Source organism: Muntiacus reevesi, chromosome 5, assembly GCF_963930625.1.
Source record: "Muntiacus reevesi chromosome 5, mMunRee1.1, whole genome shotgun sequence".
NCBI classification, from domain to species: domain Eukaryota; kingdom Metazoa; phylum Chordata; class Mammalia; order Artiodactyla; family Cervidae; genus Muntiacus; species Muntiacus reevesi.
This window is the reverse complement of record NC_089253.1, coordinates 45,761,538-45,767,537: the sequence shown is the minus strand read 5'-3', so window position 1 is coordinate 45,767,537 and position 6,000 is coordinate 45,761,538. Positions and strand designations below refer to the sequence as shown.

Genomic DNA, 6,000 nt, shown 5'->3' with positions numbered 1-6,000 from the left:
ACCTTCCCAGCTCGGAGCCGGGGGTGGGGGTGGGGGGGCAGGGGCTTAGGACACCCGCCTTGGGGTTTTGGCAAACCTAGCGCTGCAGGGGTCCTGGATGACCACAGAATTCCCCGGAGGGTGCCTCCTCTGAGCCGCGGGCTTTAATTCCCCCACCCGGGATGGCTGGGAGGGCCGCGGGCCGAGACGCGGGTCGGCCCGCCCGGAACGGAGGCGCCCATCCAGGCGGGCGGCGGCGCGCTGCCCAGGCACAAAGTTTGGATCTGCCCCGCAAACCCTCGGAGGCGCGGGCGGCTCTGCATTTCCGAGCCCTGTAAACAGAAAACGCCCCCGGGCCGGAGCCGGCCGCGCAGAAGGAACCGGGCTTTACAAAATCCAGGGACGTTCAGGTCCGCTGGCTTTCACCGGCTGGGGGGGCGGCGAGCCACGCAGCCCGGGGCGGGGCGGGGCGGCGGGCGGAGGCGGCCCCGGTTGCTACAACAGACCCCGCACGCCGCGGCCGAGTCGCCACCGCGGGCTGCAGCTGGACAGGGCCAGGTGGGGAGGGGTCGACTGACCTCGGCGGGGCGGGAGGAGACCCGGGCGAGGGGCGCACGCGAGTCCCGGGCCGCGCGCGTCCTTTGGCGCCAACGGGACCCCTCCCCCACCCTCGCCGGCCCCGACCGCTCGCAGCCGGCCGGGGGAAGGGCTGTCCGGCCGCCCCTGCCCGGAGCCCCCAGCCCGGCTGCCGCGGGGGCGGGGCCGCGGCGTCCCCCCGCCCCCCCACCCGGACACCTGAGCGGCGGCGGCGGCGGCTCCCGCGCTCCGGCCGGCCGAGGCTCGGCGTAGCTCCGGAGCCCGCGGCCGAGCCCGGAGAGCGCAGACGCCCGCCCTTCCCTGGGGGCTCCGACCCGCCCGGACTCCCGGAGCCGCGCCCCGAGCCAGGTGAGGCGGAGGCGGCGGGGGGTGGGATGGGGGCATCGCGGGGCGCTGCGGTTGCAGGGTGGGGGTGGCGGGGGCACCGTGTGCGGCCGGGAAGGACAGCGGCTGGTCCCTGGGGAGCCCGGCCGAGCGGATCAGCTGCCCTTTGGGTGCTTCTGGCTTCCAGGAGCACCGCCACTGGGTAAGCGCGGTCCTGGGCTCACAGAGGCTGAGGGTGGGGGGTTGGGAAAGGGTCCTTCGAGTCCTGGTGGGACTCACTTCTCTATAGAGACATTCCCACCCAGCCGCCCCCACCGTTTCGTTCGGGACTAGGGGTCGATTTAAACTGCTTTGGAAGCGGCATGGGGGCAGAGCGCAGGAGCACCCTCTTCGTCCCCGGCGCCCATGAACCCCCTTCACCTCTAGCGCCTCCCCTTGGGGCACCGCAGATGTACCTACCTCCGCCTCTTGCCCGGGGTCTCCTTGCCTTAGGTCGCCGCCCACTGGCGCGGGTACCTGGGCCCGCATGCCCGGCGGTGGAACTGGCACGGGGCCGCCAGAGGGCGCGCGGGGGGCGGGGACCCGTGCCGCGGTCGCAAGGTCCCCGGAGACCCTGCGTCGGCTACCCCGGCCCCGCACCGGCTCCCAGAGCCCCCATCCAGGTGTGCGCGGCTGGAGCAGCGGGCTCGGCGAGGCCGGGGCCGGTGCACCTGGCGCAGGGCCGGGAGTCGTGGATGGACCCCGGGGCCCCTGGGGTCGAGCAGAGCCCCCGCCAGATGCCCGGCCTCTGTCCGCCGCGCGCCCCAGCCGGGTTGTGGGGCCCGACTGAGGCAGGTGAGTGGCCCCCCTTGCTCCGCCGCCGCCGCCCGTGAATTATGCAGGAGGCTGGCACCGGCGCGCTCGAGTTGCTCAAGTTTCCCTGGCAACTTTCGCCCGGGCATCCCTCCCCGGCTGCCGGGCAGCTCCGCCCGCGCAGCGCCGTGGCCCTGGCGCCTCCGCAAGGTGTCCCGGGCGCGGGGGGCGCCTGGAAACCGCGACCGCGCACTCGCCGCCTGAGTTGGGGCCGCTGGATTTTGCGAGCAGGTATGATCCTGGTGGAGGGTCTTGCCGCCTGTGATCGGAGGGTAGGGGGCCGAGGTGGACCTGGCCCCAGTGTTCGGAAGGTGCGGGGGACGGGGTGGACCTCGCCGCCGGAGTTCGGAGGCTGCTGGACCGCGGCGCGCCTCCTCCCGCGCCCACACGGCACGGGATGGGAGGGTGGGCGCGCTGGCGAGGTCAGTGTTTCCGTGGGGCTGGGGGCGTCCGAAGGGGGCGAGGCCGCTTCTGGTGACGGTGGGCTTTCAGGCGGAGCTTTTAAAGCGACCCTGGGCGGCTAGATCTGAGAAGTCGCTTGGGCCCCCAGATGGGAGCTCAGCCCGGGGTACCTGGGGGCCCCGGTGGGCGGCAGCTATGGGCTCGGTCCCAGGGATCCTCAGAGACCTTCCGGAAATAAAGCGGTTCCCATGTGGAAGTTCGAGGTAGTAAATTGGATAGTTTCGTGACCTCTTTTTGTTTGAAACTCAAGTTCCAAGCTTAATGAGGTCAACCCGCTAATTGAATTAAGCACCAAGAAGCAGCGAGGTAATTTCGGAAGTCGTCCGCGGAGGGATGGCTGCGGCTTGGTCTCTGCCTGGGACTTGCCCTCAGCTCGGCCGACTCGGCCTCAGGGAGAGCCCGTGGGTGCTGGGTCCCGCCTCCATCCCAGTGTCGGGGCCCCGCTCAGTAATCCTTCCTGACCACCTGTTCCTCGCTTGGGGGGCTTCGGGATGTCCTGAAGAGCCCCCGGAGGTGGCTGCTTTTGGAGACCTGAGTTTTCAAACCGCTTGTCTGCAATAACAAGGATGCTATTTGATGAAAAGGTTGCACATCTGTGTGCCTGGAACTTTGTACCCACTGAGGGCTTGGCAGTGATTAAATGGGGAAGCTCAACGTGGCTGTTCAGTCACTAAACCGTGTCTGACTCTGTGACCCCATGGCCTGCAACACGCCAGGCTCTGCTGTCCTCCACTGACTTCTGGGGGCTGTGTGTGTTTGTGTGTGTGTGTGTGTGTGTGTGTGTATCTGGGGTGTGTGTGTGTGTGTGTGTGAGAGTCACTTAGTCGTGTCCGACTCTTTGTGACCCCATGGACTATAGCCCGCCAGGGTCCTCTGTCCATGGGGATTCTCCATGGCAAGAATACTGGAGTGGATTGCCCTTCCCTTCTCCAGGGGAACTTTCCAACCCAGGATTAGAACCCTGGACTCCTGCATTGCAGGCAGATTCTTTACATTTGAGCTACAGGGAACTCTACTATCTTCTGGAGTTTGCTCAAATTCTTGTCCAGTTGAGTCAGTGATGTTATCTAACCCCCTCATCCTCTGCCACTGCCTTGCCCTAAGGGGGATTTAGAAGAGGAAGATTTTGCCCAGGAAGTCACGGTATCCTTGAGGAGGCCAGAGGACGACCCTGTCTTAATAGGAATTAGGCCGCTTTGCAAGTGGCTGGATGTGAAACTCCTGGGGTGCAGGCTTCTCCCGGAAGCCGGTTCCATCATTGTGCAGGGGAATTTCTGCTTTTCCAAGGAGAAAGAATTGACTGGAAAGCTGGTGCTTCTTTGGGCTCCCTTGGAAGAGGCTGTAATTCTTCTGGAATCAAAAGGAGTCCTTGACGAATGAAGTGATTTTACCTATAAAGGTGCTTGCCTGTGGGCGCTGTTGACAGCACTTGGCTGCTCCGAACAAATTAGATCCCTTTGGGGGGTAGGGGAGGGAAGGGAATCTTTCTGCCTCTTGGCTTCCAGCACAATTGCTTTAGAAAGCCCTATTCATATGCACGTGTGATTCCCAGAGGTTTTCCTTCTTTTGTTTTTCTGAAGTGCTTGGGGCTGTGGGCGCACCCCGCTTACTGGCATCTAGGGGTCACTGCGGGCAGACGATTTGGTCCAAGCCTCTGGGGGACCCCTGTGTAGGAGAAGCCCTGGACTGTGGGGTCAGGTATGAGGCGTGCCACCAGGAGGAGGAGGAAGGCATTCCAAGATAGCGCTGCATTTTGTGTTTCATCAGTGATGGGGAAAAGGAGGGAAGAAAAAAGCTTGAAATAAGGAAAAGGTGCGGGGAGTTAAGCAGTGTGCAGGAAAGCAGTAGTCACACTGACTTTTATGGAAAAATGATTCTTTATCTTACGCCCTCTATTTCCAAATGGTAGAGCCCTGGCGTCCTTGTCACCTCGGGTGAGTGCAGGAGGCTTTTCCAAAGCGGGGCTCAGCTTGGGAGGTGCTGAGGAAGTTGTGGGGCGCCTTCAGTGTGGACCCCAGCCCCTGGTTGCTGAGCTCCGATCCCCAGGTTTCCAGCTCCTCCTGGTAAACCCAAGGCCAGCTTGGCGACAGGCTTTCAGACCTGGAGTCAGTCGTTGCGCCTGGCGTCGGGGGTGGACGGAGTGTGTGGCTGGAAAAGCCTGGAGAAAAGTACCAGCACAGCCTCCCTGTGCCTCAGACTGTCCTGAGTCCCAGGGAGGGAACATTTAGGATCTTCCAATCACCCCCTGGGGCCAGTTTATTGAATCCTCTGCTTTGCGGGAAGGACTAGATTGAGGAGGAAAACACCCCAAACAAAGGTCCCATCGTTTTTGTCTTGGAAGCCCCCTCACCTTCACCTGGGACTGTCTGGGTGAAGGGCTCAGAGCCAGGCCAGGGGACCCTTGTGACCTGGCCTTGACCTGCCCACCCGGATAAGGGGCTGGGCATTCATTCAAGGTGGTCTAGGTTATACTGCCTTTTCTCTGTGTCTTGCAAACATGAGCCCATCAAATAGTCATCTGGGGGCCTGGAGCTGGGCGCAGGGGGCCGCCCCAGAGGTTCCAGGCTGGAGGGGAGATGTGAGGGGTCGGACAGTTAGTGCTGGTGGCACAGGAGCCATGATGGAGGTGACCGTCGTGTGCTGTAGGGCGCAGAAAGTGTCCCTAGCCCAGTCTGGGAAAGGAAGGCGAGGGGGATCCAAGAACACCTGGACGAGGCCTGGGGTGTCAGATCATGTCGCTGTGATGCCCTGGGACCTGGCAGGAATGTTCTGGTTCCTATTCTGGCCGCTTCTCCCCTTCTGCCCACCTCGCTGTAGGTGACCTCATCCAAGTTTCCTGAAACTCCAGGAAGAGAAGGACTTCCCTGGCGGCCCAGTGGATAAGACTCCACTCTGTGCTGAAGGGATGCAGGTTCAGTCCCTGCTTGAGGAGCTAAGATGCCGCATGCCTCAGGGCCAAATATCTGGAATGTAAAGCAGAAACAATATTGTTGTTGTTGTCATCAGTCATTAAGTCGTGTCCCACCCCGGGGACTGCAGCACGCCAGGCCTCCCTGTCCCGCACTGCCTCCCAGAGCTTGCTCAAACCCACATCCATCGAGTCAGTGAAGCCATCCAACCATCTCATCCTCTGTCGTCCCCTTCTCCTCCTGCCCTCAATCTTGCCCAGCGTCAGGGTCTTTTCCAATGAGCTGGCTCTTCCCATCGGTGGCCTAAGTATTAGAATTTCAGCTTCAGCATTGTAACCAATTCAATTAATTTTTTAAAAAATGGTCCACATCAAAAAAAAAAAAAAAAAAGAAAAAACAAACCCCATAAAGAGATTGGTGCAATTGGTTATTCCTATTTTACAGATCAGGAGCCTAAAGCCCAGAGGAGTGAAGCCACTTGCCCCAGACCACCTGGCAAGGGAATATGGGAGCTGGGGTTGCACCAGGCAGCCTGGAAGAGCCCAGTCCTAAGCCCCCAACCCAGAGGGAAAACTCAACCCATTAGAAGTTTATTTTTCTTGTTACTATGGTGTGAGAAAAACTGTAGCCAGCAAGTGAAAACCAGAGTTTCTGATCACACTTCCTGATGTGATAGACCTTTTTATTTTTTCTTTGAAAGCAGATACAAGAAATGCTTTGAAGGGGCTCAAAATGTTGCTGTCACTGGCTCCCCTGGTCATTCTGAAGTGGGTCTCTGGGCGGCAAGGATGCATCCAGCACAGGCCTGGCCACCAGTGAAGGGGCTTCCAGTCTTGGTGGGAGGGGAAGGGAGCCCGCTTCCCCACCTGGGCCGGCT

At 61.4% G+C, this 6,000-nt stretch overlaps 1 protein-coding gene across 6 annotated transcripts in view; it reads left to right on the top strand.

Moving 5' to 3' along the window:
* Nucleotides 1-466: 466 nt before the first annotated feature.
* The window catches only part of SHANK2 (SH3 and multiple ankyrin repeat domains 2), a 550,522-nt gene continuing 544,988 nt past the window's right edge, over nucleotides 467-6,000 (top strand). For 4 of the 6 annotated variants that reach the window (XM_065937978.1, XM_065937974.1, XM_065937975.1 and 1 more), the window contains exon 1: nucleotides 554-924. The gene's annotated coding sequence lies outside the window, so the exon portion shown is untranslated. The other 2 variants (XM_065937976.1, XM_065937977.1) reach the window with 2 other exon arrangements.